The sequence below is a fragment of the Pantherophis guttatus genome, chromosome 8, assembly GCF_059756535.1.
Source record: "Pantherophis guttatus breed Tessera chromosome 8, ASM5975653v1, whole genome shotgun sequence".
Classification (NCBI taxonomy): Eukaryota; Metazoa; Chordata; class Lepidosauria; order Squamata; family Colubridae; genus Pantherophis; species Pantherophis guttatus.
This window is the reverse complement of record NC_142070.1, coordinates 13481341-13501814: the sequence shown is the minus strand read 5'-3', so window position 1 is coordinate 13501814 and position 20474 is coordinate 13481341. Positions and strand designations below refer to the sequence as shown.

The window sequence follows — 20474 nt, the reverse complement described above, 5'->3', positions numbered from 1 at the left end:
GAATGAGGGTTGGGGACTCATTACCTTCCAGTGGCCACAGCAAGCCATTGAACGATGTGTGGTAACATCACTAAAAAGGGTAGCGCTGGCTATGAAAGGCCTTTTACATTCATTCCACAAAAATCCTACAAGCCCTTCCCATCTTCCTTTTCCATCCAATATTTTGAAAAACTGGCATATTCCGCCATTTTGCTGTCAAATTTAAGCATTTTAAGTTGCTAGGGGGTTATTCTCCTCAGTTTTCACTTTTCTGTCAGTCAACTCCTGCATACTTTAAGCTGACTGCTAACGTGTGCTTTCAACGTAGCCTCTTCCATCGAATTTTTCATGGTTGGCAGTACAAGAGATTCTAGCCATCTTAGGAAATCGCACAAGAAGGGATGGGAGGGAACATCAACCCGCGAACCTCTTCAGCAAGCTTCTTTGTGGTCCATTACTATCGTATCCAAAAGTAGGGGAACAAGGAGAAAAAGATAGAGAAAAATTGCAGCTGGATAATAGAACACAAATTTTGAATAAAAGAAGTCTTTAAATCAGTCCTTAGTTTCTCCAGATAGAAATGAAGGGAAAAAGCAATTCTGTCTACAAGCCATGACAGTTCAATTCAGATAAAATTGAGATAGGTGAATGGGTGGTGTTACTTAACACAGGTGCAGGTTGTCCTCAACTTCACAACCACAGTTGAGCCCAACATTTCTGTTGTTAAGCAAGGCAGTTGTTAAGTGAGTTTTGCCTCAGTTTTGCCACACTAAGCGAATCATTGCAGTTTTTAAGCGAATCTGGCTTTCCCCCATTTACTTCACTTGTCGAAAGCTGGCTGGGAAGGTTACAAACGGTGATCACATGACCCTGGAACCATGCAACTGCCATAAATACAAGCCAGTTGTCAAGGGCCCAAATTTTGATCACGTGACCATGGGGATGCTGCCATGGTCGTAAATGTGAAAACCGGTCATAAGTGACTTTTTTCAGTGCCGTTATAACTGTGCTCACTAAACGAATTGTTGTAAGTTGAGAACTACCTGTAGTCTTTCTATGTGGGTATCAGCTGTTCTCTCTGCTTTCGAGGACTGAGACCTGAAGTTATTTCCACCAGTAATTAACAACAGCAATAATTTGAATCCTGAGGAGTCAGTTGTACCTCAAGGGAGGGAAGCCAGGTTAGATTTAATGTGTATAAATAATTCCATTCAATGAGGTTCCCGAGCAAGGCAAGAAATTAACATCTTTGGAGTTCTCGTAGCACGATGTAGAACAGGGGTATCAAACTTGATTTCATTGAATATCTCCCTGCCAGACAGATTTGTTAGCCTGCGTTGAGAGAGAAACTTTTTGCCGGGGCTGCTGGCGCTCCTAATAAAGTAATCTTTGAGTTAACTTCAGAGGGTTTGTTGTATTTGGAGAGCTAGGTCAGCTGGCCTTGCACCTGGTGGGTCTCTACCCCCCCGCTCTTTAGAGGACAGTGTCCCAAGTTGGGGAGGAGATGTTTGGGGAGTGTTCCAGGCTTCCCACAGCCTTGGATAGTGTGATGGGAACTGGGGATACTGGAAAGCATTCACCTTCCCATGACCCCTCCTTTCTCTTTTGTGGGAATGCTGTTATGGGTTAAACAGTCCCTAATCTCTTTTTCTTTTATTAGCTATCTAATCCATAGCGTTTGTTCAAGTTTTTGTGTGGATATGTGAATGGCTGGCAGGAAACTGACTGAATGTTGGTTGTCACATTAGGGGTAGGGGAGAAATACATTTTATTCATATTATAATGTACACTTACTCAAGTTCACCTTTCCTAATTCATATGCAAGGTTAACCCACTAATATTTCCAGTTCTCTAAATCATTTTCTGCTACAAATGAGTATGTCAGGGAAAAGTACGAACAAAATGCATTAATTTTAGGAGGGGAAAAACCACGCTGCAGGGATGTATATTTTAGGCAAAATTTATATCAAATGCATACATTAGAAGATACGTTCACAGTATGAGCATAAATAGTGACAATGTGAGATGGGCGGCCATATAAATTGTTTAAATAAATGCATTCTCGTGCCATTCTTTTTGGTAGAAATATTCTGCAATTGGTATAGTCAACGTAATGCAGAAAAAATGTGAGACATAGAGAAACATGAACAGAAGATTCTCTGTAATATCTCTGATCTGATTTGGAAGATTTGGTTTAGAATGTACAGCAGTGTGAACACAGCACCTGTCTATGGCTCATTAAAGCAGCCATGTCTTTTCATAGTATTGCATGTCTGCCTGCTGCTGCTGCTGTGTGCTTCTGAAGAGAGATAGGTGCTTTGATGAGCCAGAGACAGGTGCTGTGTTCATACTGCTGTTCATTCTAAACCAAATCTTCCAAATTTGGTGCTTCTGAAGAGAGATAGGTGCTTTAATGAGTCAGAGACAGATGCACCATTCCTTCATTTGCATTTTCCAAAGCCCTTCTTCTGAAAAAAAATGGGAAACATTGCACCTGTATTTCATCTTGAAAGAGGAACAAGCAGATATTTAAGAGAGTGATTTAGTGCCTTGGCCCTTTAGTGCAAACTCAGATACAAATTATTTCATTTTCTAATGGAGGGATGTTTCTTTACACAGTTCGTATATTATCCGAATGTCCACTTTTCTTAACAATTGATTCTGCCTTGATCATTTTTGCAAAACGATGACTATGTAGATCTCAGTGGACATTCTGGTTCCATTCCATATCATAATTTTAAAACCTTCCTTTTTGGGATCAATATTCCATTTCTTTTATCCCAAGGATGATAGTCATTCAACCATATTGGAGAAAAGGCTCTTTTGCTCTTCTGGTAATGATAGGCATATACATTTAATAAATATAATAATAATAAAACAATAACCTATTAATTAAATTTGATCTTCAAAAGTAACAACTATAGAAACATTTCATCCAGTTAAATAGCAGCTACAGTGTATTTTATCCTTTTAGAACAGGGGTGTCAAACTCAAAGCCCGGGAATGGGATCTGGCCCATGGGCTGCTTAGATCTGGCCTGTGGGGCTTCCCTGGAGACAGTGAAGGGCTGGCCCGCTGGGTCTCTGCCAGTGAAAATGGAGCTCAGGAGGGCGGCCCTCCCGAGCTCCATTTTCACTGGCAGTGGGTTGTAGGAGGCCATCACAGCCGAAAATGGAGCTCAGGAGCCCATTTTCACTGGCAAAGTGCTCAGGCCATCGCCGGCGCCCCCGACACGAGTGACGTTGAGTTGGCCACGCCCATCCCAGCCCCCTGAGGTCAAATACAACCCTGATGCAGCCCTCAATGAAATCGAGTTTGACACCCCTGTTTTAGAATCTTGAAAGCGCTAAATGTAAGATCTTTAGACCTACCTAAATGTAAGATCTTTAGACCTATCTAAATGTAAGATAGGCTGTAGAGTATGTATTATTAGCAACTGTGAAAAGTCATATGCTTACTGATAGTTACTGAGAAATCATTTGCAGGTGTCAGGTTTCGAGGTCGTCTCAAATAAATTGCATTTCAAACAAAGTCTTTGAAAGAAAACTCCTATTTATTAAGCACGACATTCTAAAATCCAACTCCATCGAAGCCAACACTGACTTCCAGACCCAAACCCCTCCCTTTCCATTCCCCACTCCCCTGCACTCATTGGCCATCTTCCAAGTCATTCTACCCCTAATCTACTGCTCCGGCTCAAAGGAATTTCCCCCTCCCATCCCATCTCCTAGGGGATATTATCTCCAGGGAAAATAAGTAGGTGAAAAGTCAAACGTCCCTTTCCAGACGCCTCCCTTCTCCTTCTTATGTCAGCACTAGAGTAAATGCAGCTTGAAGTGCTGATATCCGGCCCCTCCCCCTTCATTTTTCCAGGGTGGCCTGTGTAAGACAAACAACAAGTAAAGTACCGTTACCCTGTCCGGGGTGTGTGTGTCCTGCCCCCTCCCACCTTGCCCGGGTGATCTGCATGGAACTTGGCTATAAGGTGGTCAGCTTGGATGTTTCTGCTTTTCACCCAGGAAGCCTCTGACAACAGGCAGTTATGTGCTGAACAAATTGTAAGGGCAGGCTGTTGTCTGCTAAAAATAGCTTTTAGAGGATGCATTCCCCCCCTCCCCATCTCTGACAGGCTGTGGAGGCAAGGTAAGAGATATTTGTGCATTGCTTGTGAAAAGGTTCTTGCTGAACTACAGAGCTGTAATAAATTGAAATGGTGCCTATTTCTACATCAACAGATGTTAGTGCTGTTTAAGAGAATAGAATGCTTTATTTGGCCAAGTGGGATTAGACACAAAAGGAATTTGTCTCTGGTGCAGAAGCTCTCAATGTATATGCAAGGTAACAGAATATCATCCTCATAATACTACCAATAAAAGGGGGAGTAAAGAATATTATCCAGGGAGTAAAGCACCTGAGGGCAGGACAAGAAGCAATGAGTGGAAACTAATTAAGGAGAGAAGCAACCTAGAACTAAGGAGAAATTTCCTAACAGTTAGAACAATTAATCAGTGGAACAACTTGCCTCCAGAGGTTGTAAATGCTCCAATACTTTTTAAGAAGAGATTGGATAACCATTTGTCTGAAATGGTATAGGGTTCCCTGCCTGATCAGGGGGTTGGACTAGAAGACCTCCAAGATCCCTTCCAACTCCGTTATTCTAAGATAACATAAATTGTTTCAACTCCTACCCTCAAAACAATGCTATAGAGCAGGATGGCTAACTTTTTTGCCATCGCGTGCCAGGAGGGGGGGAGGCGGGGGAGGTTCACGCGTGCACGTGCCCATACCCATAATTCTATGCACCCTGCCCTGTGCAAGCGCACGCAACCCCCTCTCCCCCACCCCCGCTCCTGGCACACGATGGGCCAGTAGGCCTGTTTTTCTTTCTCACCTGGCTCCAGATCCTCCAGATCCTCTCTATGCATCTGGGAAAACAGCCTTTCCCACTCCCTCGGAGGCCTCTCTGGATGTCTCTGGAGGCTGGGGACAGCAAAAAATGTTACTTCCTGTCCAACCGGGAGTTGGGAAATGGGCCCTTTCAGGCCTTCGGCGGGCCTCCAAAGTAGTGGGAAAGGCTGTTTTCGCCCTTCCCAGATATATAGAGAGGATCTGGAGCCAGGTGAGAAAGAAAAATGGGCCTTCCCCACCCCCCCCAGGCCCTCCGGAGGCAGGAAACAGACTGTTTCCCTACTTCTGGTGGGCCCAGAAGGCCCGAAAATTAGCTGGCCGGCACGCGCTTGCACGCCAGAGCTGAGCTGGCGTGCCCACCGATATGGCTACACGTGCCACAGGTTCGCCATTACAGCTATAGAGCACTGCACACCAGAACAACTAGACACAAGAACAGTTTTTTCCCAAACACCATCACTCTGCTAATTCCCTCAACACTGTCAAACTAGTTACTAAGTCTGCGCTACTATTAATCTTCTCATCGTTCCTATCACCCATCTCCTTCCACTGTGTGACGACTGTAACTTGTTACTGTATCCTTACGATTTATATTGATTGTTTCCTAGTATGATTCGATTGCTTATTTGTACCCTATGACTATTATTATGATTCTTAACGAATGTATCTTTTCTTTTTATGTACACTGAGAGCATATGCACCAAGACAAATTCCTTGTGTGTCCTTGTGTGTCCAATGACACTTAGCCAATTCTTTCTTTCTTTCTTCTTTCTTTCTTTCTTTCTTTCTTTCTTTCTTTCTTTCTTTCTTTCTTTCTTTCTTTCTTTCTTTCTTTCTTTCTTTCTTTCTTTCTTTCTTTATCTATCTATCTATCTATCTATCTATCTATCTATCTATCTATCTATCTATCTATCTATCTATCTATCACAAGAGTAAATGATAATACTACAGTCACACTACATGAGTTAATAGACGTTAGGAGAGAATTGGGTGTTTAGCAGAGTGATGGCATGAGGGAAAAAACTGCCCCTGTATCTAGTTGTTTTGGCCTGTAATGCCCTGTAGTGCCATCCCAAGGGGAGGAGTTGAAACAGTTCATGTCCAGGATGTGAGGGATTTGACCTGCACAATATACAGATCTTCATAGAAGGCAGGCTGGTTGCAAAAGTTCTTTCTTCAATCCTAAGTATCCATTGGAGTCTGGATCTGTCCTGTTTGGTTGCTGTACCAAACCAGACAGTTATGGAAGTTACAAATGACAGTCTCAATAATTCCTCTGTAAAACTGTATCAATAACTCCTGGGCAGTGATGGAATTCAGCCAGTTCGCACCACTTCGGGAGAACCGGTTGTTAACTTTCTGAGCAGGTTGGAAAACTGGTTGTTGGAAGAAATCATTAGGGCAGAGAACCGGTTGTTAAATTACTTGAATCCCACCACTGCTCCTGGGGCAGCTTTGAGCCCACCCACCCACCCCGAGTTGATGCTGGAAAAATATAAGATAACATTTTCCTGCAGTCAACATACAGACTTAAAAAATTGCCCACAGCAAAGAGCATAATCGATTAAAATCTTGCCCAGTTTTGGGTGTAGCTACCAACCACCAGTACAAGCAACTGAGGCATATGTGAGGAAGTTACACGTAATTGGACCTGCGAATTCAAGTATTTATTTTATAAATGTAGAAATGAGAGGAATTCCACATGCATAATAAATATTCAGATATGCTTAAGCAATTACAGTTGAAAGATGTGGCCTAAGGACTTGTCCTGGGCACCATATGAGAATGCATGATACAGCCATCTTGCACATGTGGCAGCTTAATCATTGCCAAGTAAGAAGACTGACAAAGAATTAGTTGCCCAACATTTAAATAGAAATGTAATAGAGCTGTGCAGTGCTTTATATTCAGCCTTCAAATGCCTCAGAGCTTGTGGAAGATCACTGTGGAACTTCTGAAACATCTTAAAGCAGCCATGTCTTTTCCAGAGGCTGCAGAAGAATTGCACAGTGCTGAAATTCTGTACATCTCAACATAATGTGGAAGGGTATTATAGATCAATTTCAGTCTGCTATCCAGCATGTTGTTCCTTATCTGCCTTTACGCTAAGCTGAAAAGTTCATTTTGTACTGGGCTGTCTGCAGAGCATGGTAAAATATAAATTAAAGCCAAGATGATGCCTACAATTAAATGCTCAAAGCTCCATCCATTTTTAAAAAATCCATAATCTACAGATACCTCTGATCTGGTAATTTTGCTGAGGTTAAGCAGATTAAGTAGTACCTAGGTGGATGCAGTGGCTCAGCGTCTAAGACTCTGAGCTTGTTGATCGAAAGGTCGGCAGTTCAGCGATTTGAATCCCTAGTGCTGCGTAACGGGGTGAGCTCCCATTACTTGTCCCAGCTTCTGCCAACCTAGCAGTTCGAAATCACGTAAAAAATATAAGTAGAAAAATAGGGACCACCTTTGGTGGGAAGGTAACAGTGTTCCATGCGCCTCTGGCATTTAGTCATGCCGGCCACATGACCACGGAGACGTCTTCAGACAGCACTGGCTCTTCGGCTTTGAAACTGAGATGAGCACCGCCCCCTAGAGTTGGGAACGACTAGCACATATATGCGAGGGGAACCTTTACCTTTACTCTTTTAACCACGTCTATATATCAAACATCTGATGTTTGAGTGCCCTTGTTTATTGCCAGTTGAGTATACTTTAACATTAATTGTGTGAATGAGTGATTGAAAAGATAGCAATAATAATGACCATCATCCTGCAAAAAGGAAATAAAATAAATTCGATATTAAAAGCATTCATTTGCTTCATTGCAGAGGTCCTGCAATATGTTTATTCCATGCTGTGTTTTTTTTTTTAACACTGATTATGCGCCATCAATTTGTTGTTGACTCTTAGCAATCACATACAGGAATCAGTCAATTTTTCTGTTGTTCCACTTGAATATACATTGTTAGGACTCCATGTAGGCATTTCAGTAGGAAATTGTAAGGATGGGCCCCGTTATCTTTTCTCAACCATTCATCTATTTAGCCACAATCAGGGCACTTTCCCTTACCCTGGGATTCTGATTAGGTTACTTGAGATATTATCCAGATCCACCGTTTCAAAGAAAATTGAGCAAAATAAGCTGCTTGTTTTCTTAGAAGACAGCCAATATCATGGTGGACCTAAGGAAAACCTAAGCAGAATCAGACTTATGAAAGATCCTCAGCCCCAGACCCCAGGAACTCCCAGGACTATAGCCAGACTTAATTTTTAAAAAAATCCCAGAAGAAAATAATGATTACCAGATTGATTGATGGATGTATGAATGTGGTGTCCTTGGTCTTTTCCGAGCTTTATTGTTTGCTTGAAGATGTTTCATTTCAGGAGGTAACATCATCAGTGCTAGTGAGTGTGGGGGTTTGCTCCAGTGGTGGGTTTCAAATTTTTTTTACTACCGGTTCTGTGGGTGTGGCTTGGTGGGCGTGGCATGGCTTGGTGGCCGTGGCAGGGGAAGGATAAAATCTCCATTCCCACCCCAGGGGAAGAATACTGTAAAATCTTCATTCCCACCCCAATCCAGGGGAAGGTTACTGCAAAATCCCCATTTTCTTCCGATCAGCTGGGACTTGGGAGGCAGAGAATAGATGGGGGCGGGGCCAGTCAGAATTTTTACTACCAGTTCCCCAGAACTGGTCAGAACCTGCTGAAACCCATCTCTGGTTTGCTCCCTATTTATGAACAGTAGCTTTTCTGCTAGCGTCATGGAGTTGTGCCATATTTATAATGTGATAAATCACAATTTACAATTCTGGGAGTGTGCATTAACAAAAATAAAAGTGTCAAAATCAAAGAGAAAATATAACATCAATTTATGGAAACACAATTACACACCTAGCCAAGGCTAGGTATATCAAAGCACCCACTTTCATTGGCTCTATTATCTTCTGGCTCAATGTATGGGAGAAAAGTGAGGTCTTCATGACTCTGCAAAAAAGCTAATAGGGCTGGAGCACTTGGCACTTCTCTGTTGTAGGCAAGAAAATTACACACACCTGTTTGATGTAGTCAACAAAAGCCAAGTTCAACATGAGATATTTTTTTAAAAAAGCTTTCCTTTGACTGATTTTGGGCTCTGCATTTCTCATGCTGCTCCTTTACTGTTCCTTCAAAGTCCTGCACAATTTTGAAAGGTACCTTCTCACACAATACTAAGGAAAGAAAGGCCAAATTAATAATAAAAGCATCTCCTTTAAAGTCCCAGATTCACTCTTTAGCATCTCCTTGTCTGAGATCCTGACAGGATTTCGAAATTCAGTACAGCCAAACTGCTCTTAAGTTGACACCTTCTTGACGTGAAGGATTTTCAATATTTCTGAAGGACATCAGGGTTCAGTAAGTTAATTTAGACAGTACATAGCCAGGTGGAAAAATGCCCTATCTTTTTAGAAAATAGCTTCTTCACCAGAGCACCAGAAGAAATTTTGTTATTATTTTAGTTGTATTTACAGTGCAGAATGCCAAAAGGGGCTAACTGAAGACAATTACTGGAAAAATGGTCTTTGTGAGTCCTCCCTATATTCACAGCCACTGTTTTCTTGAAAGATTTTTAAATAAAGAATCCATTATGCCAACAGGAAGATATTCGCTACTGAGTCAGACAATTGGTCCAGCTATTCCAATATGATATACAGTATGTGAGAGTGTCAAGAAATCAAGTAGGATGCTTACAAAATCAAAACACTTTCGTACTTTCCACTTTCTTAGTCTTCCTAGAAGCCCAACTCCATCCTGGTCTTGTTGAGGGATAAGAAATGTTATTTGAGAAACAGGGTAGTAGGCAGTGGTGAAATTCAATTTTTTTTACTCTCGGTTCTGTGGGCATGGCTTGGTGGGTGTGGTGTGGCTTGGTGGGCGTGGCTTGGTGGGCATGGCAGGGGAAGGATATTGCAAAATTTCCATTCCCACCCTACTCCAGGGGAAGGATACGACAAAATCCCCATTCTCTCCCCACTCCTGGGGAAGGATACTGCAAAATCTCCATTCCTATCCCACTCTTGGGCCAGCCAAAGGTGGCATTTGCCGGTTCTCTGAACTACTCAAAATTTCCACTACTGGTTCTCCAGAACCTGTCAGAACCTGCTGGATTTCACCCCTGCTAGTAGGTTATGGTTTCAGGTGAGATGTCTATGGAGATTCTCGGTCATCCAGGTCACGGTTGTCCCAAAGTAGTTTTTCAAGAGGCAACTGGACTTTCTGGTTTTTCTTTGAAGACGTTTCACTTCTCATCCAAGAAGACTTCTTGGATAAGATGTGAAACGTCTTCACTGTTGCTTCTTTAAAAAGCACCTTTGGGACTTTCAGATGAGATCTTTTCCTCCAGTGCTTCTTAAGATTTTTTGATACAGAAAAATTGCAGAGATGGAGGAAGAGTATGGACCTCTGAACAAGCTTTTACAGTTGCTTATTCCTGGTTTTTTTTCAACCGGGCTATGGAATTGGGAATACAGCTGCATACAATATCCTTTTGCACATCTAAATCTTTCATTTTGAGAATTGTAGCGTTTACCATGAATGTTTAAAGAATGTAGATCTGAGCAGCCTTCTGTTTTGACTTCTATCAATTGCATCTGGGTATCTGATAGTGAACTGTTGCTGTTTTAAAGTTCTGAATGGAACTCTTGTTCCAAGTTCTCATAGGATTCTGACTAAATTGGAGTGTGTCCCATTTGGGAAGTTATTCATTCTGCAAAAAAAGAAAAAGAAAAGGAAAAGAAAAGAAAAGAAAAGGAAAGGAAAAAAGAAAAAAGAAACAAGAAACCTCTGAATGAGCATTTGAAGCTGTAATAATATAAAAGTTCGTATTTCAATTGCTGGTACCTACATTCCTTGATTATTTTTTTCTGTGCTTGAAAACATATACACTTGACTCTTTGCAGTTGAGATTTTGCAGAACTGACTCCAAAAGGGGAAAAAAAAACACCTTGGATTTAGGATGATAAATTATCACTATACTTGTAATAAATATTATAGTAATATAATTTATTAATAACAATAATTATAAGAAAGTGATGAATCTACACGGGTGAACTTACTTGGATATTTGCTCTTGACTTCAAATATTGTTATTAATTAATATTAGACTACTAATAACCATACTGAATAATATAAGCTTTTAATAAGCTTTTTAATTTTTCCCTAAAGTGGAAATCATAAATGTAGAAAATGGGAATAACATGTAAAATAGTATCAAATCAATAAAATCAAACACATATGAAGATCTCTCTCTCTCATTCTCTCTCTCTCACACACACACCCACCAATAATCTTGTTGGCTAGAGAATTCTAAAAGTTGCTAAGTTTTAAAAACACTGACCTACTCCTGCCAAAATAAATCAGATGAAAAGAGGAGTCTTCATGTAGTTGCCCTAAATTATTTCCAGGAATGAAAAGTGAAACAATAATAATAACTTGGGGGGAAAAAATTACAGAAGATGGTCTTTTCAATATATTGATATGAGAGGCATTCATAATACTATGAGGGGAAAAAAAATCAGAAAACAAATCCATTAATCGTGTATAAAAAGTATTTGCGTATATTTAATCCTATTCACAACACAGTGTAGAAACACTAAGGTAAAGGTTCTCCTGCACATGTGTGCTAGTCGTTCCGGCTCTAGGGGGCAGTACTCATCTCCGTTTCTAAGCTGAAGAGCCAGCGCTGTCCACAAACGTCTCCGTGGTCATGTGGCTGGCATGACTAAAAACCGAAGGCACATGGAGTGCTGTTACCTTCCCACCAAAGGTGGTTCCTATTTTTCTAGGATTGCATTTTTTACGTGCTTTCGAACTGCTAGGTTTGCAGAAGCTGAGACAAGTAACGGGAGCTCACCCCGTTATGCGGCACTAGGGATTCGAACCGCTGAACTGCCAACCTTCTGATCGACAAGCTCAGTGTCTTAGCCACTGAGCCACCGCGTCCCCTATAGAAACACTAGGCTCGGTCAAATAATGACTGCTCCAGGGTGACTTGATCTGATTCTCATTTTTGTCACACAATCAAGAGTTGGGGAATTGCAAGGCAAAACAATGGCTTCCCTATCCTTTCCTTATCTGTTTATAAGAGCACCATGATAAAGACCTACTCACTTATAAGTCTGAACCTTTCTTTCTTTCTTTAAGGCAATACCTACTAAATGAAACATTTGAGATAAACCTTTCCTTTTCAAATTTTGAATCATCTTCACTATTCAACTATGGTGAATGGATCTTTCATTTACTCTGGAAACTCACGGTAGATGTCACCATTAGAATGAAGCTTAATGATATTTATGCATATTCTTAAGATATCTGACTGCCTTTTGTGCATCCATTACTGCAACATCACTGAATTTCACATCTATCTTTTATTCTTCGGAATCATATTTAAGATCTTTGATGAAAGCCTTTGTTCAGCTGTCATAGAATGTCAAAGCCAAAAAACGATAAAGGTATAAGGGATCCGTGTTTAAGAATGTACTTTTATATACATGTACCTAGTGGAGAAGTTCAGAGCAATTAAGAGTCATTTATATGATGCAGTTTTATAACCAGATAGGTTGGAATGGGAGCTGGCAACACATGACATTTTGATGCTCTTCATCAGATTTGTACATTGACTTGATTTGGGGAGAAAATCAGTTGTTTTTAAAAGTGTGCGTAAAACAGAGTTTTTGAAACAAACTTTTAATTGCTGATCCTATTCCTGGTTTTATATAACCCTATGAGAATCCAATAATTTGCAGATAATTAAACAAATCAACAAATAAAATGGTAGGCAATTTAAATTGAAGATTCACTTGTGCTATCTTAAAACCACTTAATTTGATGAAGGCTTAAAACCACTTAATTTGATGAAGGCTATAGAAAAACATTTATTGCTATAATCATCACCCTGACAGGTTGCTGCAGCCTGTAATGGCTCCTGGTGGTTTACAAAATAAAATATACAATATACAGCGTATAGGTAATCCTCGGTTTATGGTCACAATTGAGCCCAACATTTCTGTAGTAAAGCAGCACAGTTGTTAAGTGAATTTTGCCCCATTTTACAACCTTTCTTGCCACAGTTGTTAAGGGATCCACTGCAGTTGTTAATTTAGTAAGACAGTTGTAAAATGAATCTGGCTTCCCCATTAACTTTGCTCGTTAAAAGGTCGCAACAGGTGATCTCATGATCTTGGGACACTGCAACCTTCATAAGTACATGCCAGTTGCCAAGTATCTGAATTTTGATCAGGTGACCATGGGGATGCTGCAACAGTCCTAAGTGGGAAAAACAGTCATAAATCCCCTTTTTTCAGTGCCATTGTAACTTCGAATGGTCACTAAACGAATGGTTGTATGTCGTGAACTATCTGTACAATAGAAATAATAGAAAAATTTAATTAAAAAAAAAAACAATTTAAAAGCATGGGCCAATGTAACATAGCAAATATAACAAAATTATAATGCAACCAAGATGGAATTGTACCCTAAGTAGAACTCTAGAAGAGTCAAAGACTTTGAGTTTGAGAATGAAGTTTATTTGAGATAACACCGAATCCTGACACTGAGTTTCTTTTGGAAGACAGTCATGAAAGCAAGGTTGACCTCAGCCTTCTATCCTTCCAAGGTCGGTAAAATGAGGATCCAGATTGTTGGGGGCAATATATGCTGACTCTATAAACCACTTAGAGAGGGCTATAAAGCACTGTGAAGCATAGTGGTGGGTTGTCCCCTGTTCGGACCGGTTCGCAAGAAGACCCTGCCCACCGACCTGGATATCGTCATGGGTGATTTGTGCATGCGCAGAAGTGATCCCGTTGTGAACCGGTAGTAAAGGTAAGTAGAATCCACCCCTGGTGAAGCGGTATATAAGTCTAAGTGCTGTTGCTATGATGGGAACCAATAAGATGTCCACTGGGACTGTGAAAGCCACAATTGAGAAGCAGCCCTGTCTAGCCTTAGTCTCTCTCATTTCCCTAGAGCTGGAATCGGCTAGTAATTTCTCCTGGTTAGATCAGATGGTTCACTTTTTCAAAAGATAAGGAGTAGGCAAAGTAGGTAATAGATTAACTTTCTGGAGACCACATCCAAGGTTTTGAGTGCCACATGTGGTCTTGGACTGTCGTTTGCGACAGATTTATACAGTAGTTTCAGTGGTATTCCCACATGATCCCACTTGCAATGCATTCATGGTCAGAGAATCAAATACTTAACCATTCAGGTCTCCGTGCCAATTGCTCCTACATGAAACAAATTAGCAGGCAAGGCCATCTCCAGGTTTGATGGAAGCATAATTAAAAATCCTTCTGGTGGGTTTTTAACTATGACATGGATGCTTCTCCTGTAATCAGTGCCTGTCTGCTGAATCTGGGAACTGTCAATTCAATTTTCTACTATTCCCTGACGTTTTATCATTCCAAACAATTATGGTGCTGAGCATGCTGTCCTTTTAATATCCCATGATAAGCTATGTAATACCGAAGGCAAAACAGAAATTTAAACATGTGCATCTTGGATTGACTCCTGCCCCGAAGCTGTGGTAGTGTTCATGAGGCACTTAGTAGGATCAGCACAAGAGCAATTGTTGTGACAAAGTGGTAACCCTGCTACTAAATATATAACATTGAGATATATTAACATATTAATTCTACTTTAGAGGTAGACAACAACAGAAAGATAGGTTAAATATCAGATCAACTAAAATTGGCTAACCTTGTCTGAGCTTGCTATCTATGCATGATCAGGCCTGTTTCCTACTGAATGAATGACTACTAGAGAAACCAGGTTTATGGGTTAGATTGTCAAGTCAAAACATTTCCCCCCAAAAGGCAGTGAGAGCTTGCTTCTATACTGTTGCTAAGAAAAGAGCATGGATGCCTCCATTAAAGTCACTTGAAGTATATTTATTTATTTAACATTTGTGCAGTTAACATTATTCTCTTTTTATATTGAGGCAATCGAAAGATTCTTTGGGGATTCACCCAAAAGACACTTGAGTTGATTTCTTTCATGGAAATCTTTTTGTGGCAGTCCTCCTTTGCTATTGCCATTTGGAACACCCTATAGTACAGGGTATAGGAAAACACCCTATAGTACAGGGGTGTCAAACTCAATTTCATTGAGGGCCGCATCAAGGTTGTGTTTGACCTTGGGGGGCCGGGGTGAGCGTGGCCGGAGTGGGCATGGCCAGCTCAACATCACTCGTACCTGGGGCACCGGTGGTGGACCAAGCATTTTGCAAGCGAAAACGGGCTCCAGAGCTCCATTTTCAGCTGCGACGGCCTCCTGTAACCCTCTGTCAGGGAAAATGTGCAGCCCTCCCGAGCTCCATTTTCACTGGCAGAGGCCCTGTGGGCCGGTCCTTCGCTGTTTCCAGGGTGGCCCCACCGGCCAGATCTAAGCACCCCATGGGCCGGATCCGGCCGCGGGCCTTGAGTTTGACGCCCCTGCTATAGTACATTGACTTGAATATTTTTAACTTCCTAGTTAAAGGAAGTTAAATATCCTTCCTAATATTTCTGCGTGGTTGCTCCTGCAAGTGAAAATGGGCTCCAGAGCTCCATTTTCAGCTACGACGGCCTCCTGCAACCCTCTGTCAGCGAAAATGTGCAGCCCTCCTGAGCTCCATTTTCACTGGCAGAGGCGCTGTGGGCCGGTCCTTCTCTGTTTCCAGGGTGGCCCCACCGGCCAGATCTAAGCACCCCATGGGCCAGATCTGGCCGCGGGCCTTGAGTTTGACACCCCTGCTATAGTACATTGACTTGAATATTTTTAACTTCCTAGTTAAAGGAAGTTAAATATCCTTCCTAATATTTCTGCGTGGTTGCTCCCAATTTAATTAGGCGTTTGAATAATCATTTGCAATTGAGGCACATTTTGTGAGGAACTTTCTCTTTGATTGATTGGAGAGGTTCCTCATTGACTAGAGAAATTCTAAAGCTTCTCATTACATTTCATTCCATTTATCTGAAATCTCTCAAAACTGAACTGTTTGGCATGGATCCCTTGATTTAAAAAGCCTGCGTAGCATGCTAGATAATACGAGATAATGCAACTCCTTCCTAGTTTTATTGAGCATAGATAAGTTGCAGCTGTGGATATGTAGCATAATGTTCATTCATATACACCAGAATATTGCCAATTCTGCATGCCATCTGTCTGATTTCCAGGCCTTTTGATGTGAGCTCATATGGAGTAATTTAGGGGACTATGGGCTTGCCACATAATATATCCACACACGTTAATTTGATTCAGTAGGATCCAACTTTCCAGGCTGTTTAAATGTGTGGCCCCAAATTTAATTTCTCAGTAACATTTGCACAGCTGAAACAATGGCAGATGAAATGGTAGAGAAATTTCCTACAAGGTGTAAACCAATGGCTTCCAAATAGGAAGCATGTAGAGAGAGATGAGGTGCCAAGGTGGAGATTGCAAAAAAAAAATAAGAAATTATGGAGGGAGTTATTTTGCAAATACTGAACAAAGCTCAGTGATGATCAGCATTGTAAGAACATAGTTTTACTATGAAATGAACGTATATAGAATGAGAGTGGGAAAAAAAATCAATGCTGAATTAAAAACCAAGTGATTGTTAATATACAGTATATTAAAAATATAATTTCATTTGGATAAACTCTTGACTGGTAATTTTCCTAGTACACCAAACAAAATCCATTTTTTGAAAGCAGATTTTTTTCTAAATGGCAGCTTGTTTCTTTTTTTTCTTTTCTTTCTTTTTTTGCCATGCAGAGTTGGTGTTAGAAACAAAATACTTCAGTTTTATTAAAGGTAGGAGGTTAATCAAAGAATGTGTAGGAGAAAACACTGGAGAAGAAGAGACAGATATAGATTATCTAAGTCCATTTCTCAGCTTCTTTCTTCAGTTTAAGGTTTAATAGAGGTACAACTTGCTTTTCAGTGTAAAATCAACACAATGTAATTAAAAATTCAAACACATTTAAAACAACAGCCAATCAATAAATAAGATAGCCAGAATAGAAAGTAGATTAGATATTGGACTGAAGAAACACAAGTTCAAGTGGGGTTTTTTTTTTTGGTTACAAAGACTCACTGGATGACTTTGGGCCAGGGGTGAAATTCAGCAGGTTCTGATAGGTTCTGGAAAACCAGTAGCGGAAATTTTGAGTACTTTGGTGAACCGGCAAATACCACCTCTGGCTGGCCCCAGAGTGGGATGGGAATGGAGATTTTGCAGTATCCTTCCCCTGGAGTGGGGTGGGAATAGAGATTTTGCAGTATCTTTCCCCTGGAGTGGGGTGGGAATGGAGATTTTGCAGTACCATCCCCCTGCCACGCCCACCAAGACATGCCCACAGAACTGGTAGTAAAAAAAATATGAATTTCACCACTGCTTTGGGCCTGTCACTGTCTCTACTTCACAGGATTGTTATTGTGTGGAAAACTGGGGTGAGGAAACAGTACATATGTCCATTCGTGCTTCTGAAGGAAAGGCATAACAAACAAACAATAAAATATAGAAAATAAAGAGGTAGATGAAAGAAGAAACTTTAATTTTGTGCTTGTTAATGTACATAGAATCACACAATTATAGAATGAAGATGTTGGAAGTCACTCATAAAACCTCTTAAAAGGTGTTCTTCAGGGTTAGGGTCAGGGTTAGGGTCCTCATGAATATATCTGGTGAAGAGAGACTCACCAACTTTCTAGGTAATTGTTTCTTCCATCAAACTCTCCATACTGTTAAAGATTTTCCACATTTGACTGAATTTTGCTATCTTATAACTTAAATCCATTGTTCTGTGCCTGGTATGCTGGAGTGATGGATGAAATGCCTTAACCATAAGCGAAGTCCTTCCATGTAACAAAATAACAGAGTTGGAAGGAACCTACTTCTAGTCTTTAGGAAGACTAGATCAAGGACTTCTAGTCTTCCTGAAGACTAGAAGAAGGTCCCTTCCAACTCTCTTATTCTGTTACCTGGAAGGACGTCACTTATGGTTAAGGCATTTCAGGAAGACTCGAACCCATACTCAAGCAGGAGACGCTTGAGACAAATGGTTGTCCAATCTCTTCTTAAAAACTCCAGTGTTGGAGCACCTACAACTTCTGGAGGCAAGCTGTTCCATACAGTATTTGAAGATTGCTACCCTAACCTGCTTTTTTCAGTCATCCCAAGGCTACAACATCCCCACTTCCTTCAGCTTAGTTCCTAGATCCCTGATCATCCTGTTACTTGATTAGAAAATTACTTCTTGTGATGCAGCCAAAAGTCGGTCATATTCAGTTTGTGCTGCACTTCTGTTTCATGATTTCTTCCCCAAGTACTGTCGCCAGACATTGATTTTCCCCAGTGTGTTTAATGTATTTGATTTGTGACCTCTAAATGCTTACCCTTGCATTTGTCTCTCTCCTTCCCTTTCCTTCTGCTCCTCTTCATCTGTGAACAGAAGCTATCTCCCCAGTGCTCAGCCTATAACAATATAGCTATGCAATTCCATGCAATTGCAAGATTGCTTGCAGAATTTATCCTGTCTTCATCAAATTCATATTTCGACGAGCATTTACTCAATTCCAGGGAGATTCTTTTCCTCGCATCTAAGGCCACGTTTGGGGACATTTATCTACATTTTGCAAATGGAATTCCTCTAAAATAAGAAATATTTTAGGTATTCTAAAACAAGTGTAATTTTTAATCTTAAGAGTGCATGTTTCCTGCTGGTTCTAGATTGGTTGGTAGTATTTAAGATTAGCGAGATATTCAGCATTATGTGGAAGGCTGCTTCATTATCAAAACATTGGAGGATCATTTCACTTTCCATCTATATATCTATTCTCAGTGCGCTTCTGTTCATTGACAACACAATTTTTAGGATATTATGTGGAGTTTGGGGACACGATTCATAAAGAAAATTAGGTCTGGGCTGAATATTTTTTTACAGTTTATTTCACAGAACCGATGAAAAGCTATTTCCACAAGTCTCTTCTCACATTTAATGCCAGCAGAGACACTTCACTAAATAGAATAAAGTCTTACAGCTATTGGCATTAATGTTGCAGAGCAGATTCATGATTTTGTTTCTTACATGATAGTTCTGGCCTCAAAACATAATAGAGCCGGACTGAAATGAAGCAGGATAAGCATATTCTTCCGGGTGCGCTTCAAGGTGTTGGTTATCACCTTTAAAGCGCTCCATGGCATAGGACCTAGTTATCTTCGAGACCGCCTTCTGCCACCAACGACCTCCCATCGACCCGTGCGCTCCCACAGAGAGGGCCTCCTCGGGGTGCCATCAGCCAAGCAATGCAGTTGATTCCATAGGGTGGGAGCCCCCACAGAGAAGGCCCTCCCCCTGGAGGGCCTTCTCTGTGGGGGCTCCCACCCTATGGAATCAACTGCCCCCAGAGATAAGGAGAATCCAAGACCTTCGTGCCTTCCGCCGTTCCCTTAAAATTTTCCTTTTTCAAAAAGCCAGGCTGGCCTAACAAATCCTTTTAAATGATTTTAAATGATTTTAAATTCGTTTGTCTTTTTAAATTTTGGGCCAAATTGAGATATTTCCTTTTAATCTGTTCTTAATCTATGTATTATGTATTATGTATTTATGTGTTTTTACTTGGCTGTACACCGCCCTGAGTCCCTAGGGAGAAGGGCGGTATATAAATTTGAAGTAAATAAAAAAATAAATATAATAACTAATGCCAATCAACAAAAGAAAATGGCAGAGACCCATATAAAACCAAGGGTTCCTATATAAGGTGTTGATTGAACATAGTTTCAACCGTCTTTATGAATCCGGATATGGTAATTTATCTTAAGTAGAGAAAGAATATTTATGGACATAAGCTAGAGATATTTATGCACACAAGCTAGGGATTTGTAACAGTATTATCATTTCCTTGAACAGAAAAAGCTTAAAAAGCGGAACTAAAATTATGCTGGATTAAATCTCTATGAAGGTAAGAACAGCCCTTTACAAGTCATTGCACTAATGCATGATTTGTACAAATCGTGTTAATAATTAATAATATTAGTAATAATAATGTTTTATTTATCTCAAGTCATTCCCAAAACAATCCTATAGAATTGAATGCTGCTGTTATTGCTATTTCCTAATTAAAGAATAGAGTTGCAATCATATGAATATGATTTACTAAGGCTCATTTTGTAAGAGATGTGGTTTGCAGTCAGGATCTTACTACAGCAATTTGTATTTTCCTACTAGAGGGACGCAATGGCTCAGAAGCTAAGACGCTGAGCTTGTCGATCGAAAGGTTGGCAGTTCAGTGGTTTGAATCCCTAGTGCCGCGTAATGGGGTGAGCTCCCGTTACATGTCCCAGCTTCTGCCAATCTAGCAGTTCGAAAGCATGTAAAAAATGCAAGTAGAATTAATGGGGACCACCTTTGATGGGAAGGTAACAGCGTTCTGTGTGCTTTTGGCATTTAGTCATGCCGGCCACATGAACACGGAGACGTTTTCGGACAGCGCTGGCTCTTCGGCTTTGAAACGGAGATGAGCACCGCCCCCTAGAGTTGGGAACGACTAGCACATATGTGCGAGAGGAACCTTTACCTTTTACTTTA

At 40.7% G+C, this 20474-nt stretch overlaps 1 protein-coding gene across 13 annotated transcripts in view; it reads left to right on the top strand.

Moving 5' to 3' along the window:
- Positions 1-20474, top strand: part of MAPK10 (mitogen-activated protein kinase 10) — a 236462-nt gene that overhangs the window by 45069 nt on the left and 170919 nt on the right. The window lies entirely within an intron of this gene.